Here is a 25,432-nt window from a genome sequence, read left to right on the forward strand (position 1 = left end):
CCGAAACGAAGCGAGCTATGGCAAAATGTTAAGAGACCTTTTTTGTAGAGAATTAAGTTTCCTACTTTTTATCTTCTATAATATTTTTTGATCAGATGCGTAGGTCTCGAGATATATCAAGATATTTAAAAGTTCCGAAGCCGCACCAACATAATAGAGATACAGAAACACCGTGGCCCCTTTCTTTGAGATAACTCTGCACTATTGCGAGCTGCAAGTGCCACTTCCAGCTTAGCTATGCAGAAGAAGAACAACAAGAAGAAGAAATATCTCGAAATATGTCCGTCAGGCCCCTTCCCTTGAGATAAATCTGCAAATATCTCGGAAACGAAGCGAGCTACGGCAAAATGTTAACAGACCTTATTTGTAGAGAATTAGGATTCCTACTTTTTATGTTCTATGATATTTTTGATCAGATGCGTAGTTCTCGAGATATATCGAGATATTTAAAAGTTCCGAAGCCGCACCAACATAATAGAGATACAGAAACACCGTGGCCCCTTTCTTTGAGATAACTCTGCACTATTGCGAGCTGCAAATGCCACTTCCAGCTTAGCTGTGAAGAAGAAGAACAACAAGAAGAAGAAATATCTCAGAATATGTCCGTCAGGCCCCTTCCCTTGAGCTAAATCTGCAAACATCTCGGAAACGATGCCAGCTATGGGAAAATGTTAAGAGACCTTTTTTGTAGAGAATTATGTTTCCTACTTTTTATGTTCTATGATATTTTTTGATCAGACGCGTAGTTCTCGAGATATATCAAGATATTTAAAAGTTCCGAAGCCGCACCAACATAATAGAGATACAGAAACACCGTGGCCCCTTTCTTTGAGATAACTCTGCACTATTGCGAGCTGCAAATGCCACTTCCAGCTTAGCTGTGCAGAAGAAGAACAACAAGAAGAAGAAATATCTCGAAATATGTCCGTCAGGCCCCTTCCCTTGAGATAAATCTGCAAATATATCGGAAACGAAGAGAGCTATGGCAAAATGTTAAACGACCTTTTTTGTAGAGAATTAAGTTTCCTACTTTTTATGTTCTATGATATTTTTTGATCAGAAGCGTAGTTTTCGAGATATATCGAGATATTTAAAAGTTCCGAAGCCGCACCAACATAATAGAGATACAGAAACACCGTGGCCTCTTTCTTTGAGATAACTCTGCACTATTGCGCGCTGCAAATGCCACTTCCAGCTTAGCTGTGCAGAAGAAGAACAACAAGAAGAAGAAATATCTCGAAATATGTCCGTCAGGCCCCTTCCCTTGAGATAAATCTGCAAATATCTCCGAAACGAAGCGAGCTATGGCAAAATGTTAAGAGACCTTTTTTGTAGAGAATTAAGTTTCCTACTTTTTATCTTCTATAATATTTTTTGATCAGATGCGTAGGTCTCGAGATATATCAAGATATTTAAAAGTTCCGAAGCCGCACCAACATAATAGAGATACAGAAACACCGTGGCCCCTTTCTTTGAGATAACTCTGCACTATAGCGAGCTGCAAGTGCCACTGCCAGCTTAGCTATGCAGAAGAAGAACAACAAGAAGAAGAAATATCTCGAAATATGTCCGTCAGGCCCCTTCCCTTGAGATAAATCTGCAAATATCTCGGAAACGAAGCGAGCTACGGCAAAATGTTAACAGACCTTATTTGTAGAGAATTAGGATTCCTACTTTTTATGTTCTATGATATTTTTTGATCAGATGCGTAGTTCTCGAGATATATCGAGATATTTAAAAGTTCCGAAGCCGCACCAACATAATAGAGATACAGAAACACCGTGGCCCCTTTCTTTGAGATAACTCTGCACTATTGCGAGCTGCAAATGCCACTTCCAGCTTAGCTGTGAAGAAGAAGAACAACAAGAAGAAGAAATATCTCAGAATATGTCCGTCAGGCCCCTTCCCTTGAGCTAAATCTGCAAACATCTCGGAAACGATGCCAGCTATGGGAAAATGTTAAGAGACCTTTTTTGTAGAGAATTATGTTTCCTACTTTTTATGTTCTATGATATTTTTTGATCAGACGCGTAGTTCTCGAGATATATCAAGATATTTAAAAGTTCCGAAGCCGCACCAACATAATAGAGATACAGAAACACCGTGGCCCCTTTCTTTGAGATAACTCTGCACTATTGCGAGCTGCAAATGCCACTTCCAGCTTAGCTGTGCAGAAGAAGAACAACAAGAAGAAGAAATATCTCGAAATATGTCCGTCAGGCCCCTTCCCTTGAGATAAATCTGCAAATATATCGGAAACGAAGAGAGCTATGGCAAAATGTTAAGCGACCTTTTTTGTAGAGAATTAAGTTTCCTACTTTTTATGTTCTATGATATTTTTTGATCAGATGCGTAGTTCTCGAGATATATCAAGATATTTAAAAGTTCCGAAGCCGCACCAACATAATAGAGATACAGAAACTCCGTGGCCCCTTTCTTTGATATAACTCTGCACTATTGCGAGCTGCAAATGCCACTTCCAGCTTAGCTGTGCAGAGGAAGAACAACAAGAAGAAGAAATATCTCGAAATATGTCCGTCAGGCACGTTCCTTTGAGCTGAATCTGCAAATATCTCGGAAACGAAGCGAGCTATGGCAAAATGTTAAGAGACGTTTTTTGTAGAGGATTATGTTTCCTTCAATTTATGTTCTATGATATTTTTTGATCAGAAGCGTAGTTTTCGAGATATATCGAGATATTTAAAAGTTCCGAAGCCGCACCAACATAATAGAGATACAGAAACACCGTGGCCCCTTTCTTTGAGATAACTCTGCACTAGTGCGACCCGGAAATGCCACTTCCAGCTTAGCTGTGCAGAAGAAGAACAACAAGAAGAAGAAATATCTCGAAATATGTCCGTCAGGCCCCTTCCCTTGAGATAAATCTGCAAATATCTCGGAAACGAAGCGAGCTATGGCAAAATGTTAAGAGACCTTTTTTGTAGAGAATTAAGTTTCCTACTTTTTTTGTTCTATGATATTTTTTGATCAGATGCGTAGTTCTCGAGATATATCAAGATATTTAAAAGTTCCGAAGCCGCACCAACATAATAGAGATACAGAAACACCGTGGCCCCTTTCTTTGAGATAACTCCGCACTATTGCGAGCTGCAAGTGCCACTTCCAGCTTAGCTATGCAGAAGAAGAACAACAAGAAGAAGAAATATCTCGAAATATGTCCGTCAGGCCCCTTCCCTTGAGATAAATCTGCAAATATCTCGGAAACGAAGCGAGCTACGGCAAAATGTTAACAGACCTTATTTGTAGAGAATTAAGTTTCCTACTTTTTATGTTCTATGATATTTTTTGATCAGATGCGTAGTTCTCGAGATATATCGAGATATTTAAAAGTTCCGAAGCCGCACCAACATAATAGAGATACAGAAACACCGTGGCCCCTTTCTTTGAGATAACACTGCACTATTGCGAGCTGCAAATGCCACTTCCAGCTTAGCTGTGCAGAAGAAGAACAACAAGAAGAAGAAATATCTCGAAATATGTCCGTCAGGCCCGTTCCTTTGAGCTGAATCTGCAAATATCTCGGAAACGAAGCAAGCTATGGCAAAATGTTAAGAGACGTTTTTTGTAGAGAATTATGTTTCCTACAATTTATGTTCTATGATATTTTTTGATCAGATGCGTAGTTCTCGAGATATATCAAGATATTTAAAAGTTCCGAAGCCGCACCAACATAATAGAGATACAGAAACACCGTGGCCTCTTTCTTTGAGATAACTCTGCACTATTGCGCGCTGCAAATGCCACTTCCAGCTCAGCTGTGCAGAAGAAGAACAACAAGAAGAAGAAATATCTCGAAATATGTCCGTCAGGCCCCTTCCCTTGAGATAAATCTGCAAATATCTCGGAAACGAAGCGAGCTAAGGCAAAATGTTAAGAGACCTTTTTTGTAGAGAATTAAGTTTGCTACTTTTTATCTTCTATGATATTTTTTGATCAGATGCGTAGGTCTCGAGATATATCAAGATATTTAAAAGTTCCGAAGCCGCACCAACATAATAGAGATACAGAAACACCGTGGCCCCTTTCTTTGAGATAACTCTGCACTATTGCGAGCTGCAAGTGCCACTTCCAGCTTAGCTATGCAGAAGAAGAACAACAAGAAGAAGAAATATCTCGAAATATGTCCGTCAGGCCCCTTCCCTTGAGATAAATCTGCAAATATCTCGGAAACGAAGCGAGCTACGGCAAAATGTTAACAGACCTTATTTGTAGAGAATTAGGATTCCTACTTTTTATGTTCTATGATATTTTTTGATCAGATGCGTAGTTCTCGAGATATATCGAGATATTTAAAAGTTCCGAAGCCGCACCAACATAATAGAGATACAGAAACACCGTGGCCCCTTTCTTTGAGATAACTCTGCACTATTGCGAGCTGCAAATGCCACTTCCAGCTTAGCTGTGAAGAAGAAGAACAACAAGAAGAAGAAATATCTCAGAATATGTCCGTCAGGCCCCTTCCCTTGAGCTAAATCTGCAAACATCTCGGAAACGATGCCAGCTATGGGAAAATGTTAAGAGACCTTTTTTGTAGAGAATTATGTTTCCTACTTTTTATGTTCTATGATATTTTTTGATCAGACGCGTAGTTCTCGAGATATATCAAGATATTTAAAAGTTCCGAAGCCGCACCAACATAATAGAGATACAGAAACACCGTGGCCCCTTTCTTTGAGATAACTCTGCACTATTGCGAGCTGCAAATGCCACTTCCAGCTTAGCTGTGCAGAAGAAGAACAACAAGAAGAAGAAATATCTCGAAATATGTCCGTCAGGCCCCTTCCCTTGAGATAAATCTGCAAATATATCGGAAACGAAGAGAGCTATGGCAAAATGTTAAGCGACCTTTTTTGTAGAGAATTAAGTTTCCTACTTTTTATGTTCTATGATATTTTTTGATCAGATGCGTAGTTCTCGAGATATATCAAGATATTTAAAAGTTCCGAAGCCGCACCAACATAATAGAGATACAGAAACACCGTGGCCCCTCTCTTTGAGATAACTCTGCACTATTGCGAGCTGCAAATGCCACTTCCAGCTTAGCTGTGCAGAAGAAGAACAACAAGAAGAAGAAATATCTCGAAATATGTCCGTCAGGCCCCTTCCCTTGAGATAAATCTGTAAATATCTCGGCAACGAAGAGAGCTATGGCAAAATGTTAAGAGACTTTTTTTGTAGAGAATTAAGTTTCCTACTTTTTATGTTCTATGATATTTTTTGATCAGATGCGTAGTTCTCGAGATATATCAAGATATTTGAAAGTTCCGAAGCCGCACCAACATAATAGAGATACAGAAACACCGTGGCCCCTTTCTTTGAGATAACTCTGCACTATTGCGAGCTGCAAATGCCACTTCCAGCTTAGCTGTGCAGAGGAAGAACAACAAGAAGAAGAAATATCTCGAAATATGTCCGTCAGGCCCGTTCCTTTGAGCTGAATCTGCAAATATCTCGGAAACGAAGCGAGCTATGGCAAAATGTTAAGAGACGTTTTTTGTAGAGAATTATGTTTCCTACAATTTATGTTCTATGATATTTTTTGATCAGAAGCGTAGTTTTCGAGATATATCGAGATGTTTAAAAGTTCCGAAGCCGCACCAACATAATAGAGATACAGAAACACCGTGGCCCCTTTCTTTGAGATAACTCTGCACTATTGCGAGCTGCAAATGCCACTTCCAGCTTAGCTGTGAAGAAGAAGAGCAACAAGAAGAAGAAATATCTCAGAATATGTCCGTCAGGCCCCTTCCCTTGAGCTAAATCTGCAAACATCTCGGAAACGATGCCAGCTATGGGAAAATGTTAAGAGACCTTTTTTGTAGAGAATTATGTTTCCTACTTTTTATGTTCTATGATATTTTTTGATCAGACGCGTAGTTCTCGAGATATATCAAGATATTTAAAAGTTCCGAAGCCGCACCAACATAATAGAGATACAGAAACACCGTGGCCCCTTTCTTTGAGATAACTCTGCACTATTGCGAGCTGCAAATGCCACTTCCAGCTTAGCTGTGCAGAAGAAGAACAACAAGAAGAAGAAATATCTCGAAATATGTCCGTCAGGCCCCTTCCCTTGAGATAAATCTGTAAATATCTCGGAAACGAAGAGAGCTATGGCAAAATGTTAAGAGACTTTTTTTGTAGAGAATTAAGTTTCCTACTTTTTATGTTCTATGATATTTTTTGATCAGATGCGTAGTTCTCGAGATATATCAAGATATTTGAAAGTTCCGAAGCCGCACCAACATAATAGAGATACAGAAACACCGTGGCCCCTTTCTTTGAGATAACTCTGCACTATTGCGAGCTGCAAATGCCACTTCCAGCTTAGCTGTGCAGAGGAAGAACAACAAGAAGAAGAAATATCTCGAAATATGTCCGTCAGGCCCGTTCCTTTGAGCTGAATCTGCAAATATCTCGGAAACGAAGCGAGCTATGGCAAAATGTTAAGAGACGTTTTTTGTAGAGAATTATGTTTCCTACAATTTATGTTCTATGATATTTTTTGATCAGAAGCGTAGTTTTCGAGATATATCGAGATGTTTAAAAGTTCCGAAGCCGCACCAACATAATAGAGATACAGAAACACCGTGGCCCCTTTCTTTGAGATAACTCTGCACTATTGCGAGCTGCAAATGCCACTTCCAGCTTAGGTGTGAAGAAGAAGAGCAACAAGAAGAAGAAATATCTCAGAATATGTCCGTCAGGCCCCTTCCCTTGAGCTAAATCTGCAAACATCTCGGAAACGATGCCAGCTATGGGAAAATGTTAAGAGACCTTTTTTGTAGAGAATTATGTTTCCTACTTTTTATGTTCTATGATATTTTTTGATCAGACGCGTAGTTCTCGAGATATATCAAGATATTTAAAAGTTCCGAGCCGCACCAACATAATAGAGATACAGAAACACCGTGGCCCCTTTCTTTGAGATAACTCTGCACTATTGCGAGCTGCAAATGCCACTTCCAGCTTAGCTGTGCAGAAGAAGAACAACAAGAAGAAGAAATATCTCGAAATATGTCCGTCAGGCCCCTTCCCTTGAGATAAATCTGCAAATATATCGGAAACGAAGAGAGCTATGGCAAAATGTTAAGCGACCTTTTTTGTAGAGAATTAAGTTTCCTACTTTTTATGTTCTATGATATTTTTTGATCAGATGCGTAGTTCTCGAGATATATCAAGATATTTAAAAGTTCCGAAGCCGCACCAACATAATAGAGATACAGAAACTCCGTGGCCCCTTTCTTTGAGATAACTCTGCACTATTGCGAGCTGCAAATGCCACTTCCAGCTTAGCTGTGCAGAGGAAGAACAACAAGAAGAAGAAATATCTCGAAATATGTCCGTCAGGCACGTTCCTTTGAGCTGAATCTGCAAATATCTCGGAAACGAAGCGAGCTATGGCAAAATGTTAAGAGACGTTTTTTGTAGAGGATTATGTTTCCTACAATTTATGTTCTATGATATTTTTTGATCGGAAGCGTAGTTTTCGAGATATATCGAGATATTTAAAAGTTCCGAAGCCGCACCAACATAATAGAGATACAGAAACACCGTGGCCCCTTTCTTTGAGATAACTCTGCACTATTGCGAGCTGCAAATGCCACTTCCAGCTTAGCTGTGCAGAAGAAGAACAACAAGAGGAAGAAATATCTCGAAATATGTCCGTCAGGCCCCTTCCCTTGAGATAAATCTGCAAATATCTCGGAAACGAAGAGAGCTATGGCAAAATGTTAAGAGACCTTTTTTGTAGAGAATTAAGTTTCCTACTTTTTATGTTCTATGATATTTTTTGATCAGATGCGTAGTTCTCGAGATATATCAAGATATTTAAAAGATCCGAAGCCGCACCAACATAATAGAGATACAGAAACACCGTGGCCCCTTTCTTTGAGATAACTCTGCACTATTGCGTGCTGCAAATGCCACTTCCAGTTTAGCTGTGCAGAAGAACAACAAGAAGAAGAAATATCTCGAAATATTTCCGTCAGGCCCCTTCCCTTCAGATAAATCTGCAAATATCTCGGAAACGAAGCGAGCTATGGCAAAATGTTAAGCGACCTTTTTTGTAGAGAATTAAGTTTCCTACTTTTTATGTTCTATGATATTTTTTGATCAGATGCGTAGTTCTCGAGATATATCAAGATATTTAAAAGTTCCGAAGCCGCACCAACATAATAGAGATACAGAAACACCGTGGCCCCTTTCTTTGAGATAACTCTGCACTATTGCGAGCTGCAAATGCCACTTCCAGCTTAGCTGTGCAGAAGAAGAACAACAAGAAGAAGAAATATCTCGAAATATGTCCGTCAGGCCCCTTCCCTTGAGATAAATCTGCAAATATCTCGGAAACGAAGAGAGCTATGGCAAAATGTTAAGAGACCTTTTTTGTAGAGAATTAAGTTTCCTACTTTTTATGTTCTATGATATTTTTTGATCAGATGCGTAGTTCTCGAGATATATCAAGATATTTAAAAGATCCGAAGCCGCACCAACATAATAGAGATACAGAAACACCGTGGCCCCTTTCTTTGAGATAACTCTGCACTATTGCGAGCTGTAAATGCCACTTCCAGCTTAGCTGTGCAGAAGAAGAACAACAAGAAGAAGAAATATCTCGAAATATGTCCGTCAGGCCCCTTCCCTTGAGATATATCTGCAAATATCTCGGAAACGAAGCGAGCTATGGCAAAATGTTAAGAGACCTTTTTTGTAGAGAATTATGTTTCCTACAATTTATGTTCTATGATATTTTTTGATCAGAAGCGTAGTTTTCGAGGTATATCAAGATATTTAAAAGTTCCGAAGCCGCACCAACATAATAGAGATACAGAAACACCGTGGCCCCTTTCTTTGAGATAACTCTGCACTAGTGCGAGCCGGAAATGCCACTTCCAGCTTAGCTGTGCAGAAGAAGAACAACAAGAAGAAGAAATATCTCGAAATATGTCCGTCAGGCCCCTTCCCGTGAGATAAATCTGCAAATATCTCGGAAACGAAGCGAGCTATGAGAAAATGTTGAGAGACCTTTTTTGTAGAGAATTAAGTTTCCTACTTTTTATGTTCTATGATATTTTTTGATCAGATGCGTAGTTCTCGAGATATATCAAGATATTTAAAAGTTCCGAAGCCGCACCAACATAATAGAGATACAGAAACTCCGTGGCCCCTTTCTTTGAGATAACTCTGTACTATTGCGAGCTGCAAATGCCACTTCCAGCTTAGGTGTGCAGAGGAAGAACAACAAGAAGAAGAAATATCTCGAAATATGTCCGTCAGGCCCGTTCCTTTGAGCTGAATCTGCAAATATCTCGGAAACGAAGCGAGCTATGGCAAAATGTTAAGAGACGTTTTTTGTAGAGGATTATGTTTCCTACAATTGATGTTCTATGATATTTTTTGATCAGAAGCGTAGTTTTCGAGATATATCGAGATATTTAAAAGTTCCGAAGCCGCACCAACATAATAGAGATACAGAAACACCGTGGCCCCTTTCTTTGAGATAACTCTGCACTAGTGCGAGCCGGAAATGCCACTTCCAGCTTAGCTGTGCAGAAGAAGAACAACAAGAAGAAGAAATATCTCGAAATATGTCCGTCAGGCCCCTTCCCTTGAGATAAATCTGCAAATATCTCGGAAACGAAGCGAGCTATGGCAAAATGATAAGAGACCTTTTTTGTAGAGAATTAAGTTTCCTACTTTTTATGTTCTATGATATTTTTTGATCAGATGCGTAGTTCTCGAGATATATCAAGATATTTAAAAGTTCCGAAGCCGCACCAACATAATAGAGATACAGAAACACCGTGGCCCCTTTCTTTGAGATAACTCTGCACTAGTGCGAGCTGCAAATGCCACTTCCAGCTTAGCTGTGCAGAAGAAGAACAACAAGAATAAGAAATATTTCGAAATATGTCCGTCAGGCCCCTTCCCTTGAGATAAATCTGCAAATATCTCGGAAACGGAGCGAGCTACGGCAAAATGTTAAGAGACCTTTTTTGTAGAAAATTAAGTTTCCTACTTTTTATGTTCTATGATATTTTTTGATCAGATGCGTAGTTCTCGAGATATATCAAGATATTTAAAAGTTCCGAAGCCGCACCAACATAATAGAGATACAGAAACACCGTGGCCCCTTTCTTTCAGATAACTCTGCACTATTGCGAGCTGCAAATGCCACTTCCAGCTTAGCTGTGCAGAAGAAGAACAACAAGAAGAAGAAATATCTCGAAATATGTCCGTCAGGCCCCTTCCCTTGAGATAAATCTGCAAATATCTCGGAAACGAAGAGAGCTATGGCAAAATGTTAAGAGACCTTTTTTGTAGAGAATTAAGTTTCCTACTTTTTATGTTCTATGATATTTTTTGATCAGATGCGTAGTTCTCGAGATATATCAAGATATTTAAAAGATCCGAAGCCGCACCAACATAATAGAGATACAGAAACACCGTGGCCCCTTTCTTTGAGATAACTCTGCACTATTGCGTGCTGCAAATGCCACTTCCAGTTTAGCTGTGCAGAAGAAGAACAACAAGAAGAAGAAATATCTCGAAATATGTCCGTCAGGCCCCTTCCCTTGAGATAAATCTGCAAATATCTCGGAAACGAAGCGAGCTATGGCAAAATGATAAGAGACCTTTTTTGTAGAGAATTAAGTTTCCTACTTTTTATGTTCTATGATATTTTTTGATCAGATGCGTAGTTCTCGAGATATATCAAGATATTTAAAAGTTCCGAAGCCGCACCAACATAATAGAGATACAGAAACACCGTGGCCCCTTTCTTTGAGATAACTCTGCACTAGTGCGAGCTGCAAATGCCACTTCCAGCTTAGCTGTGCAGAAGAAGAACAACAAGAATAAGAAATATTTCGAAATATTTCCGTCAGGCCCCTTCCCTTCAGATAAATCTGCAAATATCTCGGAAACGAAGCGAGCTATGGCAAAATGTTAAGAGACCTTTTTTGTAGAGAATTAAGTTTCCTACTTTTTATGTTCTATGATATTTTTTGATCAGATGCGTAGTTCTCGAGATATATCAAGATATTTAAAAGTTCCGAAGCCGCACCAACATAATAGAGATACAGAAACACCGTGGCCCCTTTCTTTGAGATAACTCTGCACTATTGCGAGCTGCAAATGCCACTTCCAGCTTAGCTGTGCAGAAGAAGAACAACAAGAAGAAGAAATATCTCGAAATATGTCCGTCAGGCCCCTTCCCTTGAGATAAATCTGCAAATATCTCGGAAACGAAGAGAGCTATGGCAAAATGTTAAGAGACCTTTTTTGTAGAGAATTAAGTTTCCTACTTTTTATGTTCTATGATATTTGTTGATCAGATGCGTAGTTCTCGAGATATATCAAGATATTTAAAAGATCCGAAGCCGCACCAACATAATAGAGATACAGAAACACCGTGGCCCCTTTCTTTGAGATAACTCTGCACTATTGCGAGCTGCAAATGCCACTTCCAGCTTAGCTGTGAAGAACAAGAACAACAAGAAGAAGAAATATCTCGGAATATGTCCGTCAGGCCCCTTCCCTTGAGCTAAATCTGCAAATATATCGGAAACGAAGAGAGCTATGGCAAAATGTTAAGGGACCTTTTTTGTAGGGAATTAAGTTTGCTACTTTTTATGTTCTATGATATTTTTTGATCAGATGCGTAGTTCTCGAGATATATCAAGATATTTAAAAGTTCCGAAGCCGCACCAACATAATAGAGATACAGAAACACCGTGGCCCCTTTCTTTGAGATAACTCTGCACTATTGCGAGCTGCAAATGCCACTTCCAGCTTAGCTGTGCAGAAGAAGAACAACAAGAAGAAGAAATATCTCGAAATATGTCCGTCAGGCCCCTTCCTTTGAGATAAATCTGCAAATATCTCGGAAACGAAGCGAGCTATGGCAAAACGTTAAGAAACCTTTTTTGTAGAGAATTATGTTTCCTACAATTTTCGTTCTATGATATTTTTTGATCAGAAGCGTAGTTCTCGAGATATATCGAGATATTTAAAAGTTCCGAAGCCGCACCAACATAATAGAGATACAGAAACACCGTGGCCCCATTCTTTGAGATAACTCTGCACTAGTGCGAGCCGGAAATGCCACTTCCAGCTTAGCTGTGCAGAAGAAGAACAACAAGAAGAAGAAATATCTCGAAATATGTCCGTCAGGCCCCGTCCCTTGAGATAAATCTGCAAATATCTCGGAAACGAAGAGAGCTATGGCAAAATGTTAAGAGACCTTTTTTGTAGAGAATTAAGTTTCCTACTTTTTATGTTCTATGATATTTTTTGATCAGATGCGTAGTTCTCGAGATATATCAAGATATTTAAAAGTTCCGAAGCCGCACCAACATAATAGAGATACAGAAACACCGTGGCCCCTTTCTTTCAGATAACTCTGCACTATTGCGAGCTGCAAATGCCACTTCCAGCTTAGCTGTGCAGAAGAAGAACAACAAGAAGAAGAAATATCTCGAAATATGTCCGTCAGGCCCCTTCCCTTGAGATAAATCTGCAAATATCTCGGAAACGAAGAGAGCTATGGCAAAATGTTAAGAGACCTTTTTTGTAGAGAATTAAGTTTCCTACTTTTTATGTTCTATGATATTTTTTGATCAGATGCGTAGTTCTCGAGATATATCAAGATATTTAAAAGATCCGAAGCCGCACCAACATAATAGAGATACAGAAACACCGTGGCCCCTTTCTTTCAGATAACTCTGCACTATTGCGAGCTGCAAATGCCACTTCCAGCTTAGCTGTGCAGAAGAAGAACAACAAGAAGAAGAAATATCTCGAAATATGTCCGTCAGGCCCCTTCCCTTGAGATAAATCTGCAAATATCTCGGAAACGAAGAGAGCTATGGCAAAATGTTAAGAGACCTTTTTTGTAGAGAATTAAGTTTCCTACTTTTTATGTTCTATGATATTTTTTGATCAGATGCGTAGTTCTCGAGATATATCAAGATATTTAAAAGATCCGAAGCCGCACCAACATAATAGAGATACAGAAACACCGTGGCCCCTTTCTTTGAGATAACTCTGCACTATTGCGTGCTGCAAATGCCACTTCCAGTTTAGCTGTGCAGAAGAAGAACAACAAGAAGAAGAAATATCTCGAAATATTTCCGTCAGGCCCCTTCCCTTCAGATAAATCTGCAAATATCTCGGAAACGAAGCGAGCTATGGCAAAATGTTAAGAGACCTTTTTTGTAGAGAATTAAGTTTCCTACTTTTTATGTTCTATGATATTTTTTGATCAGATGCGTAGTTCTCGAGATATATCAAGATATTTAAAAGTTCCGAAGCCGCACCAACATAATAGAGATACAGAAACACCGTGGCCCCTTTCTTTGAGATAACTCTGCACTATTGCGAGCTGCAAATGCCACTTCCAGCTTAGCTGTGCAGAAGAAGAACAACAAGAAGAAGAAATATCTCGAAATATGTCCGTCAGGCCCCTTCCGTTGAGATAAATCTGCAAATATCTCGGAAACGAAGAGAGCTATGGCAAAATGTTAAGAGACCTTTTTTGTAGAGAATTAAGTTTCCTACTTTTTATGTTCTATGATATTTTTTGATCAGATGCGTAGTTCTCGAGATATATCAAGATATTTAAAAGATCCGAAGCCGCACCAACATAATAGAGATACAGAAACACCGTGGCCCCTTTCTTTGAGATAACTCTGCACTATTGCGAGCTGTAAATGCCACTTCCAGCTTAGCTGTGCAGAAGAAGAACAACAAGAAGAAGAAATATCTCGAAATATGTCCGTCAGGCCCCTTCCCTTGAGATATATCTGCAAATATCTCGGAAACGAAGCGAGCTATGGCAAAATGTTAAGAGACCTTTTTTGTAGAGAATTATGTTTCCTACAATTTATGTTCTATGATATTTTTTGATCAGAAGCGTAGTTTTCGAGGTATATCAAGATATTTAAAAGTTCCGAAGCCGCACCAACATAATAGAGATACAGAAACACCGTGGCCCCTTTCTTTGAGATAACTCTGCACTATTGCGAGCTGCAAATGCCACTTCCAGCTTAGCTGTGCAGAAGAAGAACAACAAGAAGAAGAAATATCTCGAAATATGTCCGTCAGGCCCGTTCCTTTGAGCTGAATCTGCAAATATCTCGGAAACGAAGCGAGCTATGGCAAAATGTTAAGAGACGTTTTTTGTAGAGAATTATGTTTCCTACAATTTATGTTCTATGATATTTTTTGATCAGAAGCGTAGTTTTCGAGGTATATCGAGATATTTAAAAGTTCCGAAGCCGCACCAACATAATAGAGATTCAGAAACACCGTGGCCCCTTTCTTTGAGATAACTCCGCACTAGTGCGAGCCGCAAATGCCACTTCCAGCTTAGCTGTGCAGAAGAAGAACAACAAGAAGAAGAAATATCTCGAAATATGTCCGTCAGGCCCCTTCCCTTGAGATAAATCTGCCAATATCTCGGAAACGAAGCGAGCTATGGCAAAATGTTAAGAGACCTTTTTTGTAGAGAATTAAGTTTCCTACTTTTTATGTTCTATGATATTTTTTGATCAGATGCGCAGTTCTCGAGTTATATCAAGATATTTAAAAGAGCCGAAGGCGCACCAACATAATAGAGATACAGAAACACCGTGGCCCCTTTCTTTGAGATAACTCTGCACTATTGCGAGCTGCAAATGCCACTTCCAGCTTAGCTGTGCAGAAGAAGAACAACAAGAAGAAGAAATATCTCGAAATATGTCCGTCAGGCCCCTTCCCTTGAGATAAATCTGCAAATATCTCGGAAACGAAGCGAGCTATGGCAAAATGTTAAGAGACCTTTTTTGTAGAGAATTAAGTTTCCTACTTTTTATCTTCTATGATATTTTTTGATCAGATGCGTAGTTCTCGAGATATATCAAGATATTTAAAAGTTCTGAAGCCGCACCAACATAATAGAGATACAGAAACACCGTGGCCCCTCTCTTTGAGATAACTCTGCACTATTGCGAGCTGCAAATGCCACTTCCAGCTTAGCTGTGCAGAAGAAGAACAACAAGAAGAAGAAGTATCTCGAAATATGTCCGTCAGGCCCCTTCCCTTGAGATAAATCTGCAAATATCTCGGAAACGAAGCGAGCTATGGCAAAATGTTAAGAGACCTTTTTTGTAGAGAATTAAGTTTCCTACTTTTTATGTTCTATGATATTTTTTGATCAGAAGCGTAGTTTTCGAGGTATATCGAGATATTTAAAAGTTCCGAAGCCGCACCAATATAATAGAGATTCAGAAACACCGTGGCCCCTTTCTTTGAGATAACTCCGCACTAGTGCGAGCCGCAAATGCCACTTCCAGCTTAGCTGTGCAGAAGAAGAACAACAAGAAGAAGAAATATCTCGAAATATGTCCGTCAGGCCCCTTCCCTTGAGATAAATCTGCAAATATCTCGGAAACGAAGCGAGCTATGGCAAAATGTTAAGAGACCTTTTTTGTAGAGAATTAAGTTTCCTACTTTTTATGTTCTATGATATTTTTTGATCAGATGCGTAGTTCTCGAGAGATATCAAGATATTTAAAAGTTCCGAAGCCGCACCACCATAATAGAGATACAGAAACACCGTGGCCCCTTTCTTTGAGATAACTCTGCACTATTGCGAGCTGCAAATGCCACTTCCAGCTTAGCTGTGCAGAAGAAGAACAACAAGAAGAAGAAATATCTCGAAATATGTCCGGCGGGCCCGTTCCTTTGAACTGAATCTGCAAATATCTCGGAAACGAAGCGAGCTATGGCAAAATGTTAAGAGACATTTTTTGTAGAGAATTATGTTTCCTACAATTTATGTTCTATGATATTTTTTTATCAGAAGCGTAGTTTTCGAGGTATATCGAGATATTTAAAAGTTCCGAAGCCGCACCAACATAATAGAGATTCAGAAACACCGTGGCCCCTTTCTTTGAGATAACTCCGCACTAGTGCGAGCCGCAAATGCCACTTCCAGCTTAGCTGTGCAGAAGAAGAACAACAAGAAGAAGAAATATCTCGAAATATGTCCGTCAGGCCCCTTCCCTTGAGATAAATCTGCAAATATCTCGGAAACGAAGCGAGCTATGGCAAAATGTTAAGAGACCTTTTTTGTAGAGAATTAAGTTTCCTACTTTTTATGTTCTATGATATTTTTTGATAAGATGCGTAGTTCTCGAGATATACCAAGATATTTAAAAGTTCCGAAGCCGCACCAACATAATAGAGATACAGAAACACCGTGGCCCCTTTCTTTGAGATAACTCTGCACTATTGCGAGCTGCAAATGCCACTTCCAGCTTAGCTGTGCAGAAGACGAACAACAAGAAGAAGAAATATCTCGAAATATGTCCGTCAGGCCCGTTCCTTTGAGCTGAATCTGCAAATATCTCGGAAACGAAGCGAGCTATGGCAAAATGTTAAGAGACGTTTTTTGTAGAGAATTATGTTTCCTACAATTTATGTTCTATGATATTTTTTGATCAGAAGCGTAGTTTTCGAGGTATATCGAGATATTTAAAAGTTCCGAAGCCGCACCAACATAATAGAGATTCAGAAACACCGTGGCCCCTTTCTTTGAGATAACTCCGCACTAGTGCGAGCCGCAAATGCCACTTCCAGCTTAGCTGTGCAGAAGAAGAACAACAAGAAGAAGAAATATCTCGAAATATGTCCGTCAGGCCCCTTCCCTTGAGATAAATCTGCAAATATCTCGGAAACGAAGCGAGCTATGGCAAAATGTTAAGAGACCTTTTTTGTAGAGAATTAAGTTTCCTACTTTTTATGTTCTATGATATTTTTTGATCAGATGCGTAGTTCTCGAGATATATCAAGATATTTAAAAGATCCGAAGCCGCACCAACATAATAGAGATACAGAAACACCGTGGCCCCTTTCTTTGAGATAACTCTGCACTATTGCGAGCTGTAAATGCCACTTCCAGCTTAGCTGTGCAGAAGAAGAACAACAAGAAGAAGAAATATCTCGAAATATGTCCGTCAGGCCCCTTCCCTTGAGATATATCTGCAAATATCTCGGAAACGAAGCGAGCTATGGCAAAATGTTAAGAGACCTTTTTTGTAGAGAATTATGTTTCCTACAATTTATGTTCTATGATATTTTTTGATCAGAAGCGTAGTTTTCGAGGTATATCAAGATATTTAAAAGTTCCGAAGCCGCACCAACATAATAGAGATACAGAAACACCGTGGCCCCTTTCTTTGAGATAACTCTGCACTATTGCGAGCTGCAAATGCCACTTCCAGCTTAGCTGTGCAGAAGAAGAACAACAAGAAGAAGAAATATCTCGAAATATGTCCGTCAGGCCCGTTCCTTTGAGCTGAATCTGCAAATATCTCGGAAACGAAGCGAGCTATGGCAAAATGTTAAGAGACCTTTTTTGTAGAGAATTAAGTTTCCTACTTTTTATGTTCTATGATATTTTTTGATCAGAAGCGTAGTTTTCGAGGTATATCGAGATATTTAAAAGTTCCGAAGCCGCACCAATATAATAGAGATTCAGAAACACCGTGGCCCCTTTCTTTGAGATAACTCCGCACTAGTGCGAGCCGCAAATGCCACTTCCAGCTTAGCTGTGCAGAAGAAGAACAACAAGAAGAAGAAATATCTCGAAATATGTCCGTCAGGCCCCTTCCCTTGAGATAAATCTGCAAATATCTCGGAAACGAAGCGAGCTATGGCAAAATGTTAAGAGACCTTTTTTGTAGAGAATTAAGTTTCCTACTTTTTATGTTCTATGATATTTTTTGATCAGATGCGTAGTTCTCGAGAGATATCAAGATATTTAAAAGTTCCGAAGCCGCACCACCATAATAGAGATACAGAAACACCGTGGCCCCTTTCTTTGAGATAACTCTGCACTATTGCGAGCTGCAAATGCCACTTCCAGCTTAGCTGTGCAGAAGAAGAACAACAAGAAGAAGAAATATCTCGAAATATGTCCGGCGGGCCCGTTCCTTTGAACTGAATCTGCAAATATCTCGGAAACGAAGCGAGCTATGGCAAAATGTTAAGAGACATTTTTTGTAGAGAATTATGTTTCCTACAATTTATGTTCTATGATATTTTTTTATCAGAAGCGTAGTTTTCGAGGTATATCGAGATATTTAAAAGTTCCGAAGCCGCACCAACATAATAGAGATTCAGAAACACCGTGGCCCCTTTCTTTGAGATAACTCCGCACTAGTGCGAGCCGCAAATGCCACTTCCAGCTTAGCTGTGCAGAAGAAGAACAACAAGAAGAAGAAATATCTCGAAATATGTCCGTCAGGCCCCTTCCCTTGAGATAAATCTGCAAATATCTCGGAAACGAAGCGAGCTATGGCAAAATGTTAAGAGACCTTTTTTGTAGAGAATTAAGTTTCCTACTTTTTATGTTCTATGATATTTTTTGATAAGATGCGTAGTTCTCGAGATATACCAAGATATTTAAAAGTTCCGAAGCCGCACCAACATAATAGAGATACAGAAACACCGTGGCCCCTTTCTTTGAGATAACTCTGCACTATTGCGAGCTGCAAATGCCACTTCCAGCTTAGCTGTGCAGAAGACGAACAACAAGAAGAAGAAATATCTCGAAATATGTCCGTCAGGCCCGTTCCTTTGAGCTGAATCTGCAAATATCTCGGAAACGAAGCGAGCTATGGCAAAATGTTAAGAGACGTTTTTTGTAGAGAATTATGTTTCCTACAATTTATGTTCTATGATATTTTTTGATCAGAAGCGTAGTTTTCGAGGTATATCGAGATATTTAAAAGTTCCGAAGCCGCACCAACATAATAGAGATTCAGAAACACCGTGGCCCCTTTCTTTGAGATAACTCCGCACTAGTGCGAGCCGCAAATGCCACTTCCAGCTTAGCTGTGCAGAAGAAGAACAACAAGAAGAAGAAATATCTCGAAATATGTCCGTCAGGCCCCTTCCCTTGAGATAAATCTGCAAATATCTCGGAAACGAAGCGAGCTATGGCAAAATGTTAAGAGACCTTTTTTGTAGAGAATTAAGTTTCCTACTTTTTATGTTCTATGATATTTTTTGATCAGATGCGTAGTTCTCGAGATATATCAAGATATTTAAAAGATCCGAAGCCGCACCAACATAATAGAGATACAGAAACACCGTGGCCCCTTTCTTTGAGATAACTCTGCACTATTGCGAGCTGTAAATGCCACTTCCAGCTTAGCTGTGCAGAAGAAGAACAACAAGAAGAAGAAATATCTCGAAATATGTCCGTCAGGCCCCTTCCCTTGAGATATATCTGCAAATATCTCGGAAACGAAGCGAGCTATGGCAAAATGTTAAGAGACCTTTTTTGTAGAGAATTATGTTTCCTACAATTTATGTTCTATGATATTTTTTGATCAGAAGCGTAGTTTTCGAGGTATATCAAGATATTTAAAAGTTCCGAAGCCGCACCAACATAATAGAGATACAGAAACACCGTGGCCCCTTTCTTTGAGATAACTCTGCACTATTGCGAGCTGCAAATGCCACTTCCAGCTTAGCTGTGCAGAAGAAGAACAACAAGAAGAAGAAATATCTCGAAATATGTCCGTCAGGCCCGTTCCTTTGAGCTGAATCTGCAAATATCTCGGAAACGAAGCGAGCTATGGCAAAATGTTAAGAGACGTTTTTTGTAGAGAATTATGTTTCCTACAATTTATGTTCTATGATATTTTTTGATCAGAAGCGTAGTTTTCGAGGTATATCGAGATATTTAAAAGTTCCGAAGCCGCACCAACATAATAGAGATTCAGAAACACCGTGGCCCCTTTCTTTGAGATAACTCCGCACTAGTGCGAGCCGCAAATGCCACTTCCAGCTTAGCTGTGCAGAAGAAGAACAACAAGAAGAAGAAATATCTCGAAATATGTCCGTCAGGCCCCTTCCCTTGAGATAAATCTGCCAATATCTCGGAAACGAAGCGAGCTATGGCAAAATGTTAAGAGACCTTTTTTGTAGAGAATTAAGTTTCCTACTTTTTATGTTCTATGATATTTTTTGATCAGATGCGCAGTTCTCGAGTTATATCAAGATATTTAAAAGAGCCGAAGGCGCACCAACATAATAGAGATACAGAAACACCGTGGCCCCTTTCTTTGAGATAACTCTGCACTATTGCGAGCTGCAAATGCCACTTCCAGCTTAGCTGTGCAGAAGAAGAACAACAAGAAGAAGAAATATCTCGAAATATGTCCGTCAGGCCCCTTCCCTTGAGATAAATCTGCAAATATCTCGGAAACGAAGCGAGCTATGGCAAAATGTTAAGAGACCTTTTTTGTAGAGAATTAAGTTTCCTACTTTTTATCTTCTATGATATTTTTTGATCAGATGCGTAGTTCTCGAGATATATCAAGATATTTAAAAGTTCTGAAGCCGCACCAACATAATAGAGATACAGAAACACCGTGGCCCCTCTCTTTGAGATAACTCTGCACTATTGCGAGCTGCAAATGCCACTTCCAGCTTAGCTGTGCAGAAGAAGAACAACAAGAAGAAGAAGTATCTCGAAATATGTCCGTCAGGCCCCTTCCCTTGAGATAAATCTGCAAATATCTCGGAAACGAAGCGAGCTATGGCAAAATGTTAAGAGACCTTTTTTGTAGAGAATTAAGTTTCCTACTTTTTATGTTCTATGATATTTTTTGATCAGAAGCGTAGTTTTCGAGGTATATCGAGATATTTAAAAGTTCCGAAGCCGCACCAATATAATAGAGATTCAGAAACACCGTGGCCCCTTTCTTTGAGATAACTCCGCACTAGTGCGAGCCGAAATGCCACTTCCAGCTTAGCTGTGCAGAAGAAGAACAACAAGCAGAAGAAATATCTCGAAATATGTCCGTCAGGCCCCTTCCCTTGAGATAAATCTGCAAATATCTCGGAAACGAAGCGAGCTATGGCAAAATGTTAAGAGACCTTTTTTGTAGAGAATTAAGTTTCCTACTTTTTATGTTCTATGATATTTTTTGATCAGATGCGTAGTTCTCGAGAGATATCAAGATATTTAAAAGTTCCGAAGCCGCACCACCATAATAAAGATACAGAAACACCGTGGCCCCTTTCTTTGAGATAACTCTGCACTATTGCGAGCTGCAAATGCCACTTCCAGCTTAGCTGTGCAGAAGAAGAACAACAAGAAGAAGAAATATCTCGAAATATGTCCGGCGGGCCCGTTCCTTTGAACTGAATCTGCAAATATCTCGGAAACGAAGCGAGCTATGGCAAAATGTTAAGAGACATTTTTTGTAGAGAATTATGTTTCCTACAATTTATGTTCTATGATATTTTTTTATCAGAAGCGTAGTTTTCGAGGTATATCGAGATATTCCGAAGCCGCACCAACATAATAGAGATACAGAAACACCGTGGCCCCTTTCTTTGAGATAACTCTGCACTATTGCGAGCTGTAGATGCCACTTCCAGCTTAGCTGTGCAGAAGAAGAACAACAAGAAGAAGAAATATCTCGAAATATGTCCGTCAGGCCCCTTCCCTTGAGATAAATCTGCAAATATCTCGGAAACGTAGCGAGCTATGGCAAAATGTTAAGAGACCTTTTTTGTAGAGAATTAAGTTTCCTACTTTTTATGTTCTATGATATTTTTTGATCAGATGCGTAGTTCTCGAGATATATCAAGATATTTAAAAGTTCCGAAGCCGCACCAACATAATAGAGATACAGAAACACCGTGGCCCCTTTCTTTGAGATAACTCTGCACTATTGCGAGCTGTAAATGCCACTTCCAGCTTAGCTGTGCAGAAGAAGAACAACAAGAAGAAGAAATATCTCGAAATATGTCCGTCAGGCCCCTTCCCTTGAGATGTATCTGCAAATATCTCGGAAACGAAGCGAGCTATGGCAAAATGTTAAGAGATCTTTTTTGTAGAGAATTATGTTTCCTACAATTTATGTTCTATGATATTTTTTGATCAGAAGCGCAGTTTTCGAGATATATCGGGATATTTAAAAGTTCCGAAGCCGCACCAACATAATAGAGATACAGAAACACCGTGGCCCCTTTCTTTGAGATAACTCTGCACTAGTGCGAGCCGCAAATGCCACTTCCAGCTTAGCTGTGCAGAAGAAGAACAACAAGAAGAAGAAATATCTCGAAATATGTCCGTCAGGCCCCTTCCCTTGAGATAAATCTGCAAATATCTCGGAAACGAAGCGAGCTGTGGCAAAATCTTAAGAGACCTTTTTTGTAGAGAATTAAGTTTCCTACTTTTTATGTTCTATGATATTTTTTGATCAGATGCGTAGTTCTCGAGATATATCAAGATATTTAAAAGTTCCGAAGCCGCACCAACATAATAGAGATACAGAAACACCGTGGCCCCTTTCTTTGAGATAACTCTGCACTATTGCGAGCTGTAAATGCCACTTCCAGCTTAGCTGTGCAGAAGAAGAACAACAAGAAGAAGAAATATCTCGAAATATGTCCGTCAGGCCCCTTCCCTTGAGATAAATCTGCAAATATCTCGGAAACGTAGCGAGCTATGGCAAAATGTTAAGAGACCTTTTTTGTAGAGAATTAAGTTTCCTACTTTTTATGTTCTATGATATTTTTTGATCAGATGCGTAGTTCTCGAGATATATCAAGATATTTTAAAGTTCCGAAGCCGCACCAACATAATAGAGATACAGAAACACCGTGGCCCCTTTCTTTGAGATAACTCTGCACTATTGCGAGCTGTAAATGCCACTTCCAGCTTAGCTGTGCAGAAGAAGAACAACAAGAAGAAGAAATATCTCGACATATGTCCATCTGGCCCCTTCCCTGGAGATAAATCTGCAAATATCTCGGAAACGAAGCGAGCTATGGCAAAATGTTAAGAGACCTTTTTTGTAGAGAATTAAGTTTCCTACTTTTTATGTTCTATGATATTTTTTGATCAGATGCGTAGTTCTCGAGATATATCAAGATATTTAAAAGTTCCGAAGCCGCACCAACATAATAGAGATACAGAAACACCGTGGCCCCTTTCTTTGAGATAACTCTGCACTATTGCGAGCTGCAAATGCCACTTCCAGCTTAGCTGTGCAGAAGAAGAACAACAAGAAGAAGAAATATCTCGAAATATGTCCGTCAGGCCCCTTCCCTTGAGATGTATCTGCAAATATCTCGGAAACGAAGCGAGCTATGGCAAAATGTTAAGAGACCTTTTTTGTAGAGAATTATGTTTCCTACAATTTATGTTCTATGATATTTTTTGATCAGAGGCGTAGTTTTCGAGATATATCGAGATATTTAAAAGTTCCGAAGCCGCACCAACATAATAGAGATACAGAAACACCGTGGCCCCTTTCTTTGAGATAACTCTGCACTATTGCGAGCTGCAAATGCCACTTCCAGCTTAGCTGTGCAGAAGAAGCACAACAAGAACAAGAAATATCTCGGAATATGTCCGTCAGGCCCCTTCACTTGAGTTACATCTGCAATATCTCGGAAACGATGCGAGCTATGGCAAAATGTTGAGAGACCATTTTTGTAGGAAAATTAAGTTTCCTAGTATTTATGTTCTATGATATTTTTTGGTCAGATGCGTAGTTTTCGAGATATATCGAGATATTTAGAAGTTCCGAAGCCGCACCAACATAATAAAGATACAGAAACACCGTGGATCCTTTCTTTGAGATAACTCTGCACTATTGCGAGCTGCAAATGCCACTTCCAGCTTAGCTGTGCAGAAGAAGCACAACAAGAACAAGAAATATCTCGGAATATGTCCGTCAGGCCCCTTCCCTTGAGCTAAATCTGCAAATATCTCGCAAACGATGCGAGCTATGGCAAAATGTTAGGTGACCTTTTTTGTAGTGAATTAAGTTTCCTACTTTTTATGTTCTATGATATTTTTTGATCAGATGCGTAGTTCTCGAGATATATCAAGATATTTAAAAGTTCCGAAGCCGCACCAACATAATAAAGATACATAAACACTGTGGCCTCTTTCTTTGAAATAACTCTGCACTATTCCGAGCTGCAAATGCCACTTGCAGCTTAGCTGTGCAGAAGGAGAACATCAAGAGGAAGAAATATCTCGAAATATGTCCGTCAGGCCCCTTCCCTTGAGCTATATCTGCAAATATCTCGGAAACGATGCGAGCTGTGGCAAAATGTTGAGTGACCTTTTTTGTAGGAAATTAAGTTTCCTACTATTTATGTTCTATGATATTTTTTGATCAGATGCGCAGTTCTCGAGATATATCAAGATATTTAAAAGTTCCGAAGCCGCACCAACATAATAGAGATACAGAAACACCGTGGCCCCTTTCTGTGAGATAACTCTGCACTATTGCGAGCTGCAAATGCCAGTTCCAGCTTAGCTGTGCAGAAGAAGCACAACAAGAACAAGAAATATCTCGGAATATGTCCGTCAGGCCCCTTCCCTTGAGCTATATCTGCAAATATCTCGGAAACGAAGCGAGCTATGGCAAAATGTTAAGAGACCTTTTTTGTAGAGAATTAAGTTTCCTACTTTTTATGTTGTATGATATTTTTTGATCAGATGCGTAGTTCTCGAGATATATCAAGATATTTAAAAGTTCCGAAGCCGCACCAACATAATAGAGATACAGAAACACCGTGGATAGTTTCTTTGAGATAAATCTGCACTATTGCGGGCTGGAAATGTCACTTCCAGCTTACCTGTGCTGAAGAGGAACAACAAGAAGAAGAAATATCTCGAAATATGTCCGTCAGGCCCCTTCCCTTGAGCTGTATCTGCAAATATCTCGGAAACGATGCGAGCTATGGCAAAATATTAAGAGACCTTTTTTGTAGAGAATTAAGTTTCCTACTATTCGTGTTCTATGATGTTTTTTGATCAGATGCTTAGTTTTCGAGATATATCAAGATATTTAAAAGTTCCGAAGCCGCACCAACATAATAAAGATACAGAAACACCGTGGCCCCTTTCTTTGAGATAACTCTGCACTATTGCGAGCTGGAAATGCCACTTCCAGTTTAGCTGTGCAGAAGAAGAACAACAAGAAGAAGAAATATCTCGAAATATGTCCGTCAGGCCCCTTCCCTTGAGATAAATCTGCAAATATCTCGGAAACGAAGCGAGCTATGGCAAAATGTTAAGAGACCTTTTTTGTAGAGAATTAAGTTTCCTACTTTTTATGTTCTATGATATTTTTTGATCAGATGCGTAGTTCTCGAGATATATCAAGATATTTAAAAGTTCCGAAGCCGCACCAACATAATAGAGATACAGAAACACCGTGGCCCCTTTCTTTGCGATAACTCTGCACTATTGCGAGCTGCAAATGCCACTTCCAGCTTAGCTGTGCAGAAGAAGAACAACAAGAAGAAGAAATATCTCGAAATATGTCCGTCAGGCCCCTTCCCTTGAGATAAATCTGCAAATATCTCGGAAACG

This window comes from Osmia lignaria, unplaced genomic scaffold, assembly GCF_051020975.1.
Source record: "Osmia lignaria lignaria isolate PbOS001 unplaced genomic scaffold, iyOsmLign1 scaffold0001, whole genome shotgun sequence".
NCBI classification, from domain to species: Eukaryota; Metazoa; Arthropoda; class Insecta; order Hymenoptera; family Megachilidae; genus Osmia; species Osmia lignaria.